The 19,522-nt window shown below is 46.5% G+C and overlaps 2 long non-coding RNA genes across 2 annotated transcripts; one reads left to right on the top strand and one right to left on the bottom strand.

Annotated features, from left to right (window-relative positions):
* Positions 1-1,268: 1,268 nt before the first annotated feature.
* Positions 1,269-9,044, top strand: LOC123590929. The gene is made up of 3 exons (XR_006709036.1): positions 1,269-1,787; positions 7,469-7,554; positions 8,574-9,044. It is a non-coding gene; the product is annotated as an uncharacterized LOC123590929 (long non-coding RNA).
* A 5,630-nt stretch (positions 9,045-14,674) lies between these two features.
* On the bottom strand, positions 14,675-18,491 carry LOC123591112. The gene is made up of 3 exons (XR_006709121.1): positions 18,213-18,491; positions 16,558-16,616; positions 14,675-16,270 (listed from the first exon to the last, which is right to left on the bottom strand). It is a non-coding gene; the product is annotated as an uncharacterized LOC123591112 (long non-coding RNA).
* Between the last annotated feature and the right edge of the window lie 1,031 nt (positions 18,492-19,522).

Genomic DNA, 19,522 nt, shown 5'->3' with positions numbered 1-19,522 from the left:
CATGAAGTCCTTCCGTGTGGTTTCTACGTTCTTTCCACTACCAGTGCAGCAGCCCTAGTTCACGCCATCGTAGTCTGCACCTCTACCGTCACAGTGCTCTCCAAACTGATCTCCCTTGCCCAGCACCCCCACCCCCACCACCCCAACCCTTTATCTATCCACCCTTCAGAGGGATCCCGCAGACCACAAATCTACTGTGCCGTGGCAAGCTTCAATGGGCTTGTTTTACACAACCCTCTACCTCCTCATCTAGGCGCGCAGAATTCCCCATCCCTGATCCAACTTACTCTGCACACTGACACCACGCATCCCTTCCCCCCCCATCTTTGCAGAACCACTGCGGCAACAGCTCTCCTCGAATGCTACGAAATCTCTCGCGTTGAGGTCTTTGTTCAAGCTCTTTTTTTTTTTTTTTTTTCTGCCTGGCATGCCTTCCTCCCTCTTGCGGAATTCCTACCCATTTCTGAAGATCCAACCCAAACCCCACTGATGTCAAGAAACTTGTTCCTTTAAAACTTATTCCTTTGAAACTTATTATAATAGATCGAAGTCTGTCTTGTATCATAAGCAAATATTTACACATGTGTATTTGTCTCTATGTGTGCTTGCATCTGTCTTCAAGGAAGGAACAAAGGGAAGGAGAGAGGCACGGGAGGGGCAGGAAGGAGAAAAGAGGAAGAACAGGGGACCCCTGCTGGGAAAGAGGAAAGTTGCCTCCTGGACTCCTGTTGGTTCACCACCAACAACCCGCCCGCCCCCCTCCAACACACACGCTGGCTGAAATAAAACTGCTCAACAGTGCTTCCCAAGAGCGGCAAAAGCCCCAGCCAGCCCCTGGCTTCTGCTCACTGACTTACTGCAGGCATCCTGGGCTGGCACATCCCTTCCCCCTGTCCTTGGGTTCCTCACTTCCTTTCTTCCCCCCCGTGCCTCCATCTTAAATGCCCAGTAATTGCACCAAATCCTAAGAAGCAGCTCCAGCTCTGAAAAGAGCAGTGGGAGGAATTGAGAGAAATAGGGCAGAGAAATGAAAATGTAATGTTGAAAAATTCATGCTAAAGGAAGCACGTGCTCCCCTCCCCTCCTCTGCATGCCATCTGATAAAATTCTGGCAGAGGCCTTGCTTTCCAGGCACATGCAGAGACCATGAGAGGCTGGGCCAAGTCTCTCTGAGGTGACGGAGAAATCACTGGTGAGCCGGAGCGTCCACGTGCGTGCAGGAGGAGAGCAGCGCTTTGCTTCTGGGGGCCTGGGCTGCTGACAGGGGTAGGGGAGGCAAGAGGACAGGGGTGGGAGGCATGTCCTCTCCCCCTTCATCAAGATCTGCCGCTGTAACACCACCTCCTCCTCTCCTTTTCAGAAGGAATTCTGAAAAACCAGCACGACCCTGGGCCAGGGCGAGCGGCTGCCCGCCCCCCCCCCCCCCCCCCCCCCCCCCACTCCTTATCCACTTGATTGAGCACTGTTTGCTCTGAGCCTGGGGCAGGAGAGTTGAGTGAGGCGGCCGGTCTCCAGTTGCCTGAAAAAGCCCGATCTCGTTCCCAACCCCGGTCTCTCACTCCCCTCGCAAAGCACTGCAGAGCTGCGGCCTGATTAATGCGGTGCGCTGATATACACAGGAGATGGGCTCGCGATTCCCGGCAAGCGGTCCCTGCGCCCCTGCGGAGAGGCGGCTCCGACTGCTCGACTGCGACCCCTGGCGGCCGGCGGAGAAACTCTCCGCAGAGCTTCAAAAGCGAACGGGCCGCTGGACAGAAAGCAAAGGGAGGATTTTAAAAGAAACTGGGGTAAGAAATATGCACCCCCAGATGGTGCAGGGCCAGGGGGTGGAGAAAGGAAGGAAAGCCAATTTTGCTTACTTATAATCTAAACAAGAAGGAAGGGAACAATCTGTCAGGAACGGTGGGGGCTGCTGGAGGGGAGAAGGTGGAAATGTAAAAATCTGTTTATAGTTGGAACGGAATCTGTTTAATATGATGCTTACACAAAATAAGACTTATAAGTTTTTCCCTGCTTTGAACTCTGCTTCCTCCATCTTCATTTTAACTAGCAGCGGGCTCTGATCCGATTTCCTCTTTCATACTCCCAAACCGGCTGCCTGTTAGAAGAGGCACCTATCTATTCAGGGAAATGAAACATACTTGGGCTTCCTCCAGTGCCTTCAGTGAGCCTGAGTCACAAGAGCCAATATAAGATAGGAGTTAAGAGCCTGAACACTTGAGACACAATGTAAATCCAGTGTATGTCACGCAGTGCGTGACCTTGAGCACTTTGCTCGACCTCTCTGAACCTCTATTCTTTCTTGCCTAGAAAACAGAGTGTAAGCAAAATGCACCTCCAGGGTTGTGACCATAAAGAGGCAGTAGTGCCTGAGGCGCTCTTGTCCTCGCTTCTCTCTGCAGGACAGAGGAACTGCCTGATGCTGCTACTGCATTCTCTTCCTGAGCAGGACTCCTTTGGGACATGACTATGATACATGCAGTTCAAGAATAGGCCAAGCGCCTGTGAAAAAAGGGATGAATCCTTGCTCGCTTTCCCTGAGTCCTTCCCTTTCTTTCCCATCAGTTCACACAGCCCGTGCCCGAACATGCGAGCAGACCAGGCAGCACCCACAAAATGGTAGGTGTGGGTGTAGGGGTGTTTGGTGTGCAAAGAGCTCCTTGGCACGGAGCTGCTCTTAGCTTGGGATGGAGCCTGATGCTTTCCGTCAGTTCTTAAAGGCTGTGCATCAATGTCCTTCTCCATGGTGTTAGCATTGCAAACATTCAATGGTCGGATATGCAGTGTTCTCCACCAGGGGCTGGCATGATGAAGAGGTTCTCTAAGGGGCCCCTGCTCCTAAGGAGCATAGTCTAGTTGGAAAGGTGTGATGTACACATAGGAAAAACTAAGTAATAAATCATGATTATAAATGGCACGTGTGAAGGATCAAATGAGGAGCCCACTAGCACTATAGGAAATCAGAGAATGAAAGCTGATTCAGATCCAAGCTGAGGGCCCAAGGGGTGCCTGGGTGGCTCAGTGGGTTGAGCATCTGACTCTTAATCTGAGTTCAGGTCATGATCCCAGGGTCATGGGATCAAGCCCTGCATCGGGCTCTGCACTGAGGGTGGAGCCTGCTTAAGATTCTCTGTATCTCTCCCTCTGTTCCTCCCCCTGCCAGCTCTCTCTCTGCAAAACGAACAAACAAACAAAACCCAACAACAACAACAAAAACCCCCAAATAAACAACAACAACAACAAAAAGTTGAGGGCCCAAGAACTACAGAAAGTATCTTGGTCTTTGATGGTGGTGGGCAAGCTCTTCTTTCTAATCAGGATGTCTCACTAGAAGGGTACGTCACAGGGCATAGCATCCTCAGTGAGGAAGAACCACTTCCTCTTCTATATCACTATCCAACCTCTGATAGTCCTGAAGATGCTGGGCCATCTCCAGCCCCATGACATTGGGCTTGTCTCGGGACATGACTCACTTCCAAAGACTCCACGTCTGAGAGTGTGCCTGCTCCGTGCCCATCTTCTGGAGGACAAAACGACGTTGCAAATAAATTCCTACGCATGTGCAAGAGGAAAGAAGAAAGGTACATAGTTACTCATGATTCCCTATCTGTTCACTCAGCAGTTCACTTACATAACATCCATCCATCCATTTATCCATTCAGTCTTTCCTGCATACACTAAGTAGTATATTTAGCAATTGTTGTATGCCCCGCACTGTGTCCTGTGCCATGAGTACAAAATAATGATGCATTTCCTTTCCTCCTACCCTGATCGAGATCCTATATCACCCTACTCAATTTGAAAGGATCTCGTCTTCTGTCCCACCGCATCTGAGGGACCAGATGTACTATGAGATTCATGCGGCTCATTCTGTTGCAGTAACAGGGCCCTGATAAACACGGATCCCACCACTCTGGTCAACAAACTGTCATACTGAATCTAATAGTTTACATTTTACTGATCCACCCACCCACTTCCTGAAGGGACAAGGAAGAAGAGAACTCAATGTACTGACCCCTTAGGATGGGATACAAATAACATCAAGCCTTTGCCTCACACTAGATCTCTGATGACTGACGCACAAGCTGGTTCTAATTTGACGCTCTCAAGTGCCTGCCTCCCTGGGGTGTTCACCTGAAATCATTCCAGTAGCCTTTTCTCCTTGCTGGCTGCCTCTCACTCCCATCCCCTGCCTTCATGGGATTTGTGACAATCCGTGCTCTTTAAAAAATTTGCTGGAGTGTATTTGTATGTCTTTAGTGGTGGCGGAATGCTGTATAATTATCTCCCAATTCATCAGGCTCTTTAACAGGCAAATGCCTTTTTTTCCAATAAGTTTTTCTGGCTGAGGCACCAATAGGCCTTGTTGCTACGGAAACCAGAACGTTTCTTCCTCTATTTGAATTGTGTGTTGAAAGCTCTGTGTGTATGTGCATGCACACATATGGTAGCTGCTCGCTTTTACAGCTCTTTTCCCCTTTCCTACCTCCATGGACCTGTCTGGCATTTTCCCTACATCCCCTGTTTCCGAAAGTTCCCCCCTCATCCACAGCCCCTGCGTGTCCCCTTCCTGCCTTTCACTGTGCCCCCACCTCCCCCTCCCCTTCCATCTGGTGTTCTCGGCTGTTTAAAAAGAAATACCAGTTGGCTTGCATTAAATCTAAGAGGGAGAGGGAGATAAAGGGCAATTGTGGAAACAGAGCTTTGCAAAAGCCTTTGACCATCCAGGTGTTTCCTGCTGGAAGGCTCGTGGCCACACTTGGCCATTTCCTAGAACGCGGGCTTCTTCAGAGGAGGAGGACAGGGGTATGGAGAGAGCACCGCTCAGTGCAGGAGAGCAGGGAGACCACAGCCCAGCAGCTCCATCTGCCTGCCTCTGCTCTTGGGCACGGACAAACATGCCTCCACCCAAGTCACTGGGTTTGATTCAAGGACTGTTGGACGACGGGAGGCCTCCACTGGAATCCATTTCTTTATTCATTTATTCAACAAGCATTTACTCAACACGTAGTATATGCCAGGTACTGTTTTAGGCACTGGGGATGTGCCCATGGCCCCTGTCCTCAAGAAGCAACACTTGCTCACAGATAATTAAGACAACACGGTAAGTGGGACGCCTGGGTGGCTAGGTAGGTTAAGCGTTGGACTCTTGGACCCTTGATTTTGGCTCAGGTTATGATGGTTCCTGAGTTCAAGCCCCACATTGGCCCCGCCCTTGCACTGGGCTTGCCCTGACAGTATGGAGCTTGCTTGGAATTCTCTCTCTCCCTCTCTCTCTCCTCCTCCCCTGCTTGCACTCTCTCTCTCTCTCTCTCTCTTTCTCTCTCTATCTATCTCTCTCTCTCTCAAAATAAATAAGTAAACTTTTAAAAAAAGACAATATGGTAAATGATGTCATAACTACTGTTTGGGCTCAGGAGTTAAACTGTCAAACTTAAGTCTGAGCCCCAGGCCAGCATTTCCTAGCTGTAACCCTGGGTAAATGACTAACCTCTTTAAGGTTCAATTTCCTTACCTCTAAGTTGTTTCTGATGATTAAAATAATGAGTATGTATTAGCATACTGCCCTGCCCTCAATCCATACTCGATATTTACTGCCATTGTTGTCCTTATCATTACCATTGTCAGGGTTCTAAGAAGATTATGATAATAGGCAAGGAGACCACGGAGGGAGTCAAGGTGTCACAGAAGAGGGGTTGGACTGGCCATTTTCCAGGTGAAAAAAAGTAGGAAGAACATTCTAGTCAGAGGGACCAGTGTGAGCAAAGGCATGAGGTGTGGACAGGGAAGTGCTTCTGTGCAGCTACAAGGTCAGCTACGTGTGTCTGGGGACAGGGACACCATGGAATTGGCCTAGGCTGTGAGGACTCTGATCACTACCCCGAGAGGATTTAATCAATCCCCTTAATGGAGTGAGCAGGGAATTCTTAAGCTTAAGAGAGACAGAAGTAGATAAACTGTGTAGAGAAGAGACTTTTTTCCTGGTGATACACAAAATCCCAAAATTAAAGGGCTCCTGAACCTTCCTTTGCTTTAAAATGATGATACCAGCTGATTCCAGCCTGCACCACACAGCAGTTGATTCCTTGCTCCGTGTTGGCCCAACCTCCCAGCATCTTCCAGCCCACGCATACCTGGGCATCAGGATATAAGATGCAGCACACCCAGCTCTGTAGCCTCCAACTAGGCATTGAGGCCTTGTGGGAGGAGAGGTGATGAGATGACCCCCAAGGTTTCTTCTAGCTCTTGAGAACATGACTCTAAATTTAAAGCACTGGTTGGTTGACTCTAGAGGTAGAGTAGTTGGCAAGGGAGAAAGAGGCTATGTGTGTAGAGGGTGGTGTGATGGCTGGAGAGGCAGCAGTAATGATGGGGCAGAATGTGCACTATAGAGAGACCAGGCATGGTTTAGTGATTGAGCTGGAGCTGGAGGGGAAGCAGAAGGGCCAGCAATAACTCAGAGGCTACTTTTGTTGTTCTTGGAGGTTGGAAGAAACAGCAAGTCAAGAGTAAGATTGGATGCACTGGGTTTGGCCTTCGTATAAAAGAAAGAATGGAACTGTGAGGGCTGCTTTGGGTCACGTGGTACATCCACCCTCTCCTCTCAACGCTGAGCAAGGATTGTGGAACTTTGCAATATAAAAGTATGCCAAATTTTCTTTTACCTTTGGTTTCAAATGAGACAACGGTATCTCTGAAAATAAGTATCGGCCTGGATTTCTAGAATCAAAAGCTGGCCAAAGGTAAGAAGGCAGTGAACCAAACTCATGTGACACAATGTCCCATGTCCTCTCTCCTCCACAGCTACTTGCCCTTAACAGAGCTCTGTAAGGGTTACAGTGAATTTGTATATTTTGGGATTTTTTTTTCTCTTAAAAACTCAAAGGGAAGGGGAATTTTTTTTTCCCACTGATTTTTCTATTCTGCATTCTTTCAAACCCATGAGAAAGGATTTCTTCTGTAATTAGAAAAAAAGGCATACATACACACATTTTTAATGGGTTTGATGGAGCTTCAAAATAAATAAGGAAAATGTTTTTCAAAGCAAGAAAAGTTTAGAAGGAAATGGGGAGAAACATAGATGCTACTACATGCCAGACAGGTGAAACTTGCCATTCATATTATCCTGTTTGGGCCTCACCACACCTATTGAGACAAATATTCTATACCCTTTTACACACTAGGAAATTGAAGTTAAGGTCCGTTGAAAAACTTGCCAAAGCTTCAGCATCTAATCAGTGGTGGACTGAGTAGTCACACCCATGTTTGCACGACTTCAAAGCCTCCAGCAGCCCCACCATTTACACTAATAATAGAAGAAGGAGAAGAGAGCAGATCACTAATAAGGTTGACCTTTGACACAGATTCACAGAAATTAATGCTTTTCTCTCCTGGGTCCCAGTCCTCAGAATCTGGTTAGTTACCAGAGTCACTTTATCATGTCCTTTCTTCCTCCAAATTTCCCCAGGCTCCAGAACTGCTTTTCCTTCTTCACCTGACTCATCCGAACTTCAGTTCTGTCCGCTTGGAGCTCTGAACCCCAGTTGTTAAGAAGTAAGTAACAAGATTTACTGATGCAACACTGTGAGAATCTGTGGGCCGTATTCTTACATTCCTACCTGTGTTTGCGTCGTGAATTCTGGTAGAACCAAATGACTGTCTCATAGATGAAGTCAAAGACAGTGACAGAAAACAAAATGATGAATTTCAGGTTGAGGAAAGGGAGAGATTCGGGGCCCAGTGAGTTTTTTTAAACACTTTTATTGACATATAGTTGACATACACTAAACCATTTATATTTAAGGTGCACAATTTGATAGGTTTGGGCATAGGTAGAAATTTGTGAACCATCTCCACACTCAAGATGATAAACTTATTTGTCATGCCCGGAAGGTCCCTCCTGTGGGGTAAGTGAGTTTTTGATTCCCTTAAATTGGACCAGCTCTTACGTAGAGTGGCTCTGTTAACCATAACAGAGCTCCCTGACATTTTTGTGAACTAAATGTAACTTTACAACCAAGTGCTTTTTAAGCCTGTTCCCAATTCTGGAAATGATTCTGGGGGGAAAAAAAAAAAGAAAAGAAAACAATCGCTGGGCCTATTTGCAAATAAAAATGATGTGGGGATGATAATCTCCAGAAAATACACAATGTACCTGATAACATAGTCTACACAAGTCCTGGTTAGGAAAATACATTTGTACTTTACATGGGTTAATTGTACATTGGAAAATTCCAACAGAAGTGAGTCCATTGTTTAGGCCCCATGGGCCACACCAGCAGATATCAAGCTCACAGCCAATGGGGCCAGAAGGCCAGAGCTGAGGAGGCTCCCTATTTCAGACAATTGTACAGATAGCCAAAATCGGAGATTTGGGAAAAATTCAACTCAAGACTGGGGAAGGACCTACCACAAGACTGTTGGCTCCTTAAGGACAGGAAGCATGCTCGTTGATTTTGATATTTTTAATAACCTAAATTTCCTAGCACAGGCCTGGAAGTGTTTGTCGGAAGGAAATGCTGAACCATGAATCGGGATACCTATTCAAAATGAAATGTCCTCTGGTTTCACAGACCAAGGAGAGTTCCCAGTGTGGCCACTCACAGAAATCCCACCACTCCACAAGTGAGGTGGCAAAGAAACTGCCTAGGCGAAGAGCTGTCACTAGGACCTCCTGGTATTCTGTGGACTTCATGCACTGAGCGCCCACCATCGATGGGGGAGAGAGCCAAGCGCATAAGCAGGTGGTGGCACCTATGCAAGGGGAAGAACACACAGCACAATGGCATGCAGGTGGAGCATCTAAACTGTCTTAGGGGGTCAAGGAGAACGTTCCAGACGCTCTGGCCTCCAAGCCTCAACCCAGCTACCTGAAAGAGCACTCTTTTCAAACTGATTGTTAAGTATCTTGTTTAACACCAAACTCTACCATTTAGCTTCTTCATCTATAATAATAGATTCACTTCAGGAATGCCTGGGTGGCTCAGTCAGTTAAGCGACCGACTCTGATTTCGGCTCAGGTCATGATCTCACGGTTCGTGAGTTCGAGCCCCATATCGGGCTCTGTGCTGACAGCAGGGAGCCTGCTTGGGATTCTCTCTCTTTCCTTCTCTCTCTGCCCCTCCCCTGCTTGTACTCTCTCTCTCTCTCTGTCTCTCTCTGTCTCTCTCCCCCTCTCTCTCAAAATAAATAAATAAACTTTCAAAAATTAATAGATTCACTTCAGAAAAGTGAAAAACCAATCTTATTCTGAAGTAAAGTCACACATTAAATATATGCCTGGTGAATTACAACATGGGACATGGGCTTGTGAGCTGCCATGATGCCTAAAGATGGATGGGGAGGGTAAGGGTTTCTCAGTAAAATATATCTGTGTCAAGTTCTGGTATTTATCAGAACACTAACATCTGTCTTAAAATGTGTTCAGAGAATGCTTCGTAGAGAAGAAAAAAGACAACAGAATGGAGAAAGTAGGACAATAGCAAGGGAGAAAGAACAAAGAATAAAACAATGGGTAGAAAACAGAGGAAAAGGCAAGCTTGAGAGAGAAAAGGGTGGGTTGGAGGATAAGGATGAGAGGAAGAGGCCAGAAAATGCTGACAACTGGAGCATAAAGAATCCAGTAGAGAGGTAAAGAGACAATGAAGGTAAAAGGAAGGAGCTACATTAATGAACACACACTGGGAGAAAAATAAGACAAAGAACAAAGGAACTGAGGGTGTGTGCGTGCAGAGGATGGGAAGTCCAAGTCTAAGCAGCCTGCCATCTACTGCCCTAAATGGAAGGGTGGAGGTTGGAGGACAAGAGGGCTTTTGCAGATGCAGGGTAAAATCAGTGCCATCCAGAGCCGGTGCACCCCTCCCATTTGAATATCTCTGGGGGGAAAATTGGAGGCAGCCAGTTGTGTCACAAGAGCCTCCCTGAGCCATGCTTCTAAGGACACCCTTCTGTATCCTTCACCAACTTAAGACCAGATGGCCAAAAAAGGATAGTGACTTCCAGAAGTCTTCAGGGGCTGGCCCCTTGACACTGCAGTGACATCTCTGCCCCAGCAGATTTTCTTCCATGCATTCAAGCCAATCTCTGGAACAAGTGCCTAATGAGAATTTTTCAAGTGTCCCCATGATAGGAGGACTGCCTAACTTTATCATAAAATATCTTCCTGCTACTCAGATCTTAAAATAGTAAATGTTCCCCTTAAGAATCTTTTTGACTTTTTTTTCATGTGCCATTTCCTCTTTTCTGTCAGAAGACATAAAAGGCATTCCCGGAATTATGGTGGGGTTTATTTGAGAATTGCTTGTGCTGATGCAGACATCATGCTCACCACAGTGGAGTCTGTGTCCCTAAGTCATCAGTACAGACAAGAAACTAATAGCCAGAGGTGAACGATATGGCTGTGTTTGAACAGGAAGGTAATGTGGCTACTGCAATTAAACGGAGGACACTAATCCAATTAACCAGATTTACCAGCTACTATGAGGTCATTGTTGATCAAACCCAAGAGTCTCCTGGGAGACCTTAACGGCTTCAGTTCCCCTCACCCCACCTCCAGGGGGGATGGTAAAACATCAAAGATAATATTACATTCTTAAGATCCCATAAAGTTGGTCATCCCATCAGAAGACAGAGCTCTCATTAGACAGAGCCAAAGGGATACGTTTCTGTAATTCACCCCAGTTCATCCCTTTGATTCCATCGCTGTCTCAGGGTGATTAAGGCAATACCCAGAGCTGCCTTCTCTCTAGAATTGTCCAGCCTTTGAAAAGTCCCCTCTAGAGGGGACCTCAGAGACAAGTGAGCAACCCCAACTGAAGAAGACCCAGAATGGCCTGGATAGGCAGAGATAGGACAGGTCAGAGCCAGGCTGACCTCTACCATAAGCCCTTAACAGGGTGTTATTTCTAATGCCTTAAGAGTCTCTCGGGACATATTTTTTTTTTCTGGCAGGATGACAGTAACTCTCAGCGTAATGGCAACTCAGGCTTTATCTGTTGGATTGACTTTCTTTGTCTTAATCCTGTTTGCTCAGTAAGAGGCCAGGACCAAGCAAATCAGGATAGAGACTTCCAAGTTCCCTTCAACTATGAGGCTTTCTGAATGGACAGGAGGGACACTTAACCTCTTCTCTGGGGGCAAGGGAACAGAAGAGCAAAGACCATTAACTCAGAAAAAAAAAAAACAAGGCATGAGTTGAAGCCTAAATGTATTGTAATTCCATGACAAAAGCTTATGTTTAATCCGCAGTTTATTGAATGCCTTCTAGATACTCTTTAAATAGCTTATTGAGAGTCTAAGTACTTTGAATATATTATATCACTTAGTATTTACTAAAACTCCATAATAAAGATATTATTACATTCAACTTATAGGTGAGGAAACTGAGGCACAGAGAATTTAAATAGCCTGTCCAAGGTCTTACAACCAGTAGGCAGCTGAGCTAGGTTGGCTAGCTGGCTAGGTTGGCTAGGATGGGCTTCTGAGCCCATCACTGTCACACTGCTTCTCTTGGAGAATATCCATATAATATGATTGAGCCTGTCACTTAGGTCCCAGAGCATCTCCCCTATCGCCCTGGACAGCTGCACACACTTCTGACTCTCACTGGGGGAATTTCTCCCAGTCAGGTGCATGCTGGCTGGCCAAATGAAACATGATTGGGAATAATTGTGACATGATATGGTCTGGAATGAAGCGCAGATGGGACTTGAGTGCACGGAAACCCTTTGGGGTCTGATTTCAAGGGAAAGAGACATGGCCATCTTAATGATTTGGCAAGAGGAAGTAGACAGGAAGGGTGACAGCCATGGCTGATGCAGTTGGCAACAGCTAAAAATGAAAATTACCTCCTGCCTACAGTTTTAAGTCATCATTCTCAACATGGCCAGCCCTGGAGCCTGGAGTCTAGAGGGGTCATATGGAAGGGGCAGAAAGGCAAGGCCACAGGGGCCACCTCTTTGGAAGATTTCTAAATGTGACTGAGACAGACCCACAACATTTCAGACCTTGCATTTCAGACTCAAGCACCATGGAGAAATTACTGACTCTCTTTGAGCCCTGAGTGGGAGTTAAGTCTCTTCTAATCCTAAAATATTCTCATTTTACCCAGAGCCTTTTTTTTTTAATTTTTTAATATGAAATTTATTGTCAAATTGGTTTCCATACAACACCCAGTGCTCATCCCAACAAGTGCCCTCCTCAATGCCCATCACCCACTTTCCCCTCCCTCCCACCCCCCATCAACCCTCAGTTTATTCTCAGTTTTTAAGAGTCTCTTATGGTTTGGCTCTCTCCCTCTCTAACTTTTTTTTTTCCTTCCCCTCCCCCATGGTCTTCTGCTAAGTTTCTCAGGATCCACATAAGAGTGAAAACATATGGTATCTGTCTTTCTCTGTATGACTTATTTCACTTAGCGTAACGCTCTCTCATTCCATCCACGTTGCTACAAAAGGCCATATTTCATTCTTTCTCATTGCCATGTAACATTCCATTGTGTATATAAACCCCAATTTCTTTATCCATTCATCAGTTGATGGACATTTCGGCTCTTTCCACAATTTGGCTATTGTTGAGAGTGCTGCTATAAACATTGGGGTACAAGTGCCTCTACACAGAGCCTTTTAAATACTCTACAGAAAGGTATCTTCTCCATGGCAAGTAAAAACAAAGGTACCTCTTATAAGAAATGGAATAACACAGGGGTTCAGTCCAAAGACAGGCATAGATTGGTATCCAGTTTGCCATCCTGAGGGCATAAGGGAATGGGTCTCTTTCTTTCTTTCTCCCGCATATCAGTCAGCATGCCTTTGGCTGCAACTAAGAAAGTACCAATTCAACATACTTAAACAATACGAAAATGTATTTCATAAGAAGTCCAGAAGTAGGCCAGCTCCAGAGTCAGTCAGTTCGTCCCCCAAAACCCAACTGCTTTCTATCTCTCCCCTCTACCATCTCTGGGGACAGCTTTGTTCTCAGAAGTATGTTTTCCAGAGTGTTATAAAATGGCTGCTGTATTTCCAGGTGTCATTATCAGACACTACAATGTCTAGTAGAAGAAAAAGTCAGTCTTTTCTGATGCACTGCTTTTTTAAGAGGAAAAAAAAAAAAAAAAAACCCTTTTCCAGAAGTTCTTTCATATCTCATTGTCCAGAACTTGTTTATATACCTAATCACAACCAGTCACAGGGAGGGGAGTGATACCACCATGGTTGGCTCTAATCATTCAGGACTAACATAGAAACTTGGGGAGAGGCAGAAACCTGAACAAAATCAGGACTCCAAAACCAGAAAAGAGCTAGAAGTAACTATGCAGATGATAGTTGTGGCAAAGACAGCTATTTGATTTCCAGTACTCATTTTCCTCTTCTTCCTTAACACCATAAGCCCTGGTATTTAATTGGGCAGTTTGCTATCCAGAATAAAGACTACATTTGTCAGCTTTCCATGTTCACCCCTATGCATGGCCATGTCATTAAATTCTGGTTGCTGAGATATAAGCAGAGGGGCTGTATGCAACTTCTGAAATGTTGCTTTCATGTAGCTAACTCAACTTGGAGACCTGCCAACCATTTTCCGCTTTCCTCCTTCTTCCAGCCTACAACCCAAATGTGATGGTTGGCTCTCCATCGGCCATTTTGGATCATAAGTCCACCTAGAGGATGGAATCCACATCCTAGAATACAGTAGAGCAGAAAGACAGGAGCTTAGGTGACTGTGACTCCATGACCATCAGACCTTCCTTAGACAACCTATCTCCACACTTATGTGAGAGAATGAACTTGTGTATGTTTAAGTATTTATTTGTCTGATCTGTTGCTTACCACCAGTACCATTCTTAACTGATACAGCAACCAGCAATGAATGCTACACCTCAGGAGTTAAATTATGTGGGTTAACTGAGTTGATACTCTCGGTCCGGGAATGCATGAAAGACGTAGACAGTGAGAAATTTAGGAATCAAACGGATCTGAGTGCATTCTGCCTTTGTCACCTACGACCTGTGTGATCACTGGTGAGTGACCTTACTTCTTTGAGCTTAATTCCACCATCTGTAAATTAAAACTGGCTATTCTTACTGGCCATGGAAGTTAAATAAGAAAACGTTTGCAAAGCACTTTGTGTTGCAATCATGTATAACAGATCCACAGTAAGTGGTCCTAAATGTTTAGAAGACAATAATATACCTTTAAGGACTCAGAAATCACCTAGCCCAAACCTCTCACTTTTATACAAGAAGAAACTGAGCATCACAGAGGTGAAATCAGATTCCCAAAGGGTCTCTGAAGTCCCCTGTTGGAAGGCACAGTTATCATGCTTACTCACAAAGGATATTTTCATCATTCTGTGCCCGGCATGGCATCCACATTGCTCATGGCCCTGGGGCCCCAGGACTTCTCTTCTGGACACACTGCCCAGCCCCTGATGAAGGACAGATGCTCAGCCCTGAGCATCAGCCACCGAGATGGTGTTCTTTTCCTGCACTGATATCATCAGTCACATCATGTGGTACTACTTTAATTGCTGTCCTATTTTTGGAAAAATAGATGGCTAAACATAAGCCATTTTTTCTTAGCATTTTTTTGGTTACTGAAGCAAAGTACTCAGTAAATAAGGCCTGATTTGCATGACATTTTGCATGAATAGCGATGTTGAATGAACAAGGTAACAGACTTTGAACTTTTGTAGGCATTCTATTCAATTTTAAAATGATTTTTTTTTTTGTTAATTCCCAGTAGATTTCCACTGACATTAAAATCGACCACAATTTGGGAGGCCTCTGGTGGCTACAATGAGAAAATACAAAGGCAATTATAAGCCTGTGCGTGTTTGTTTAGCTAGGTGAGGTATGCCTTTACTTATGCACATTTGGCTATGCAGATTTTCCAAGCATGGGGACCTGGGTTCCACTCCAAACCCCAGGCAGCATCAAAGTTTTAGGCATTATCAGGGTCTTGCTGGGAGCCAAAGAGGACTCATGCTGTGTTTTCCCAGGTCAGAACTGGTCCAGATGATGCCCACAGAAATTCAAAGGCAAGACAACACTGGAAAGGAGAAATAACCACCAATATTACATTCTAGAGGTAGCAATGTATTCCAGTTTGGGCCTGTGTACTAACTAGATAGCACGCTCCACCTAAATAACTAAATAAAAGATTTTGGTGTCTTTTCCACAGAGCACAATCCGAATGTCCCATCACTCAAGAAACTTGCCCAGTGTGGCTGTTTGTTCACATAACTCACCCCAGGGCATAATTGTACAGCACGGCAGTGATGAATGACTAGGAGAGAGCAAATAGAATAGAATAATAATTCTACTCTGGGCTTAAATAATGCTTTTCTTCCCCAGAGGTCTGAGGGTTTTCATATAGATTCGAAGGTAAGGGTGGGTATTATTATCCCCATTTGTGGATAAGGAAATAAAAATGTTAAGTTGTCTGTTCCAAGACTTAGAATAAAAGCCTATTCAAGGTGAATAATAACCTTTGACATTATCTCTTTTCTCGGATGAAGAAACTGAGGTCAGGATGGTGATATGACGTTTCCAAGACTGTATCATTAGTGGCCAAATAACACCCCTGACATGGAGCCAGAGACAAACATTAAGCTTCTTGCCAGCCCAGTAAATACCTGCACCATTTCCAAGTCCAGCTTTTCCAGAAACATAGCACCAAAACAGGCTTCCCATCTAGCCAATCGAGGGCCAAGTCTCCCCAGGGTCAGAGATAATGTCTGCTTCCAGAATCCTGGGGTGGGGGAGGTATTTTGCATTAAGAGTAGGTTAACACAGTAACTGGAGAGCTCTCACAGGAGTAAACTTGCCCAAAATTTATATGCAGAAGTCCCCTCTCCATATTATAACAGCATTCAGATTTCCTGCCCAACTCTGTCTTTCCACCATTACCATAGTTGTCCATATCCCATAAAAGATGAGATGCTGCCGAATGTGGGAGGCGTCTCAGTGGATACCTGCCCCCAAGGATTCTCTCCTCTATACGTGCCCCCTCCTTCCTGGGCTTTCAGGCACCATGATATGTAGCCCAGACATCCAGCCCGTGGATAGCCCCATCAGGATCTGGATTCTTCTGAGGATGATGCTCCAGGGTCCTGGCGTGACATGAAGCAGCAATGGCTGGGCATTGCTCTGGGGCTCTTGGGCGGCAAGAGGCCTGGGTGGCGGGGGGCAGGGATGAGACGTCACAGGCCGCAGAAGAATGGGCGTCGTGCTACATGAGGGAAAGGAGCTGTCATGGTGCCTTCTCTCCGGGCAGCTCTATCAGAACAGTAGACAGAGGTTTGAGAAGAGGTTGCAGCCACACAGAACCCATGCTATCTCTGCCTATCTTCCTCCCACCAACTTCCTCCACATGCTCTGGCTGCCCTGGGGCAGCTGCCTGCAGTCTGTGGTAAGCTCTGTCTGTTCCTACTGCCAAGAAAAGGTAGAAAACACCTGACCTCCAGCCCCCTGCCCCATGACCCCCACTTACAACCTCCTGATTCGGCCCAAACCCATTGCCCTTGCTTACAAGAGAAAGGAGGGTTGCTCTTGAGATTACACACCAGGCCTTTTTCTCTCGGATCCAAATGTTCCTCCCAAGGTCCTGCATCAGGAGTAGATCCTACTTAGCAGAAATGGGGATGATAAAGAGTTTTAGTTCTAAATCACAGTATGTTCTCAGATACAAGGGCATGTATGACATCACCAATAATTCAGATATCACATAAATATTTACCACACAAAGCCACTCTCCAGGGGAACAGAAGAGAAATGATGAGGTACATGGAGACGTCACCTGAATTCTTTCACCCTGCTAGCGAGTGCTTGGGTCAGCTCACCCCAGTTTGGTGCCTTTGATCCCCGGGTAAGCTTCCTCAACAGGGGATTTTGTCTAACTTCTTAGGACGTGTAGCTTTTGTGTGGGATGCCCTTGACCTCTGAACTTTGGTGACGTGTGCAGCGACTATGTCCCCCACCCCATGTCCAGGCTCCCACCCTGCAGTCAGCCACAGCAGCGCTGGCACGCACACAGCCCAGTGCTCAGTTCTGCGTCTCTCGGGAACTGAACACGTAAGCGGACATTCATGTACCCAGACACCTGCTCTCCCTTCCTCTCCCTCCTGCTGTCCACACTTGGGCCACTTCCCTGCTTCTTAGCACTTCAGACGGAGGACGTGAAGGAGTAAACGTGAAAATCTGACAACTCGATTTTGCTGTTTTCCGGAAGCAACGGCGAAACATGAGTTGCCAAACAAGGCAAAACCACTAGCTATTGAAATCTGTAGATTCCAGTTGCCCTTATTTCCTCACAGATAAGTGAGAACTGACAATAAAGTTATTTTCTCTTCAACTTTCTTCCAGAAGAAAAAAAAAAATTATTTCTGATGCCAGCTTCATGGGGGTGGACCAGGACCCATAAAAAATCCACGGCTTCTGGCAAGCACCAAGAACTCGAAGCTTGGGGAGTGAGGCTGAGGCCACAGACCAAAGACAATCCCCAAAGGTCTCTGGGGCCACAGGGAGGCTGGGCCCACCTCACCCTTCTCAGTGTGGGTCCATGGCATCCAACGTCAGCCCCAGCCCACTCTTGCCATACAGGCTTCACCCCCTCCCCCTCACCTGGTCACAATGGCCTCTCACTGCCCCTGATCACGCCTCCCCCTCTCCTGCCCTCACCCCCTCTTCCCGCTAGGGCCCTGTCTGAACGTCCTTTCCCAAATCCAAGCCTTCAAGGCCTGGCTCAAGTCCAAGAGCACCGCGAAGACCTCAAGACAATGCCGGTCGGTCAGCACTGCTTTGAGCCCTCCACCACGACCCCATCTTTCCTCTGGGCGCGTCCTGTGGGCAAGTCCTGTCACCCTCAGGAAGCTCAGACGGGCACCAAGGGGAAGAGTAGCAGGAGCCCTGTGCTTGGGCCGGGCCCAGCCTGCTGCAAACCCAGTCTCTGTCATCTCCACAAGTGAAGCCCGCCTCGGTGTCCTCTTCTGTAAAATGAGACTGGAAATAGAATCTACCTTCTCGATTTATTTTGAAACCGAAATGAGAGAAGACTTTAAAGCACTTGGCACAGGGCCAGGCAAAAAGTAAGTTCTGGGAGCATGGCGGCTAGGAGCATCGCTGGCAACGTCCCTACCACCCCAGTCACAGCACAATGCCTGGTGGGCCACCACTGGCGGCACATCGTGCCAGGAGACGCCCAGGGTTTTGTGGCTTGTACTTTGGTGCCTAAGGTTTTGAGTACACCATCTCTTAGGTGTTTGCACGATTCCTCTCTCCCGGCAAGATGCAGACTCCCCTTCAGGACTCAGGAGCACAATTCGCCCTTAGTGATCCAGGACCACGCTGTTACTGGTCCAGCTCAGAACCTGCTCCCTCTCCCCTTAGGCTGACTTCATCTCAGGAGAGCCTTGACTCTCCTGCAAATAGATCACCAGGAGACTTCGGAATTTTAGATATTCCCAGACCTGTCAGAGTCTTTAGACTTAAGGCAGGCATCTCCTCCCACTTCAGTTACAATTAGAATTCAATTACACGCCCTTCAAAATTGACAGTTCATAGCTCTGGAACGTTAGGAAAAACGACCACTGCCACCGCTCTGCCCTCCCTCCACACCTCCCCCTACCTCCTTTCTCTTCTTTCCTAGCGTCTTCGGGCTGCCTGCAGCTGCCCTGACCTCCCCAGGCTGGCGACCCCTCCCTCCCAGACGGGCTTTGCAGACAGCGCCACCTTCTGGACGCAGACTCAGTTGCACCTTCCCCTTCCAGGAGAAGGGGTTGCATGTAGGCCAGGAGCCCGCCTAGGGTGAACGGTCCTTAACCTCCTGGTAACGCTGCATTAACTGAACAGTTCTGTTGCAGTTCTGCAATAGTTAATATTTTCCTTTTTAAAATTTTTTTAAAGTTTATTTATTTTGAGAGAGAGAGAGAGAGAAAGAGAGAGCAGGGGAGGGGCAGAGAGAGAGAGAGAGAGAGAATCCCAAGCAGGCTCTGCACTATCAGCAGGGAGCCTGATGTGGGGCTTGAACTCACAAACCATGAGCTCATGACCTAAGCTGAAACTAAGAGTGGGACGCTTAACTGACTGAGCCACCCAGGTGCCCCCATATTTTCCTTTTAAAAAGCAAGGAGCAAGGAGAGGGGCCCCTGGGTGGCTCAGTCGGTTAAGCATCCAGCTTCAGCTCAGGTCATGATCTCGCAGTTTGTGGGTTTGAGCCCCACGTCCCGCTCTGTGCTGACACCTCAAAGCCTGTAGCCTGCTTTGGATTCTGTGTCTCCCTCTCTCTACCCCTCCCCAGCTCATGCTCTGTCTCTCTCTCAAAAATAAATAAACATTAAAAAAAAAATTTTTTTTAAAGCAAGGAGATACACATTGTAAGAGAAGAATGAAGGGCCAAATGTAAACAAGACCTATAAATTAGGGAAAATAAATTCCATTTTAGGCAGTCTTTTACCTTAAAAATGTGAAGTGTTAACAGTGATGACTGCACATTTACATTTCTTTTTTCTTTTTTTTTTCTCTTAAGCAACT

The sequence above is a fragment of the Leopardus geoffroyi genome, chromosome B4 (genome assembly GCF_018350155.1).
Source record: "Leopardus geoffroyi isolate Oge1 chromosome B4, O.geoffroyi_Oge1_pat1.0, whole genome shotgun sequence".
NCBI lineage: Eukaryota > Metazoa > Chordata > Mammalia > Carnivora > Felidae > Leopardus > Leopardus geoffroyi.
This window is presented reverse-complemented; position numbering and strand designations above follow the sequence as displayed.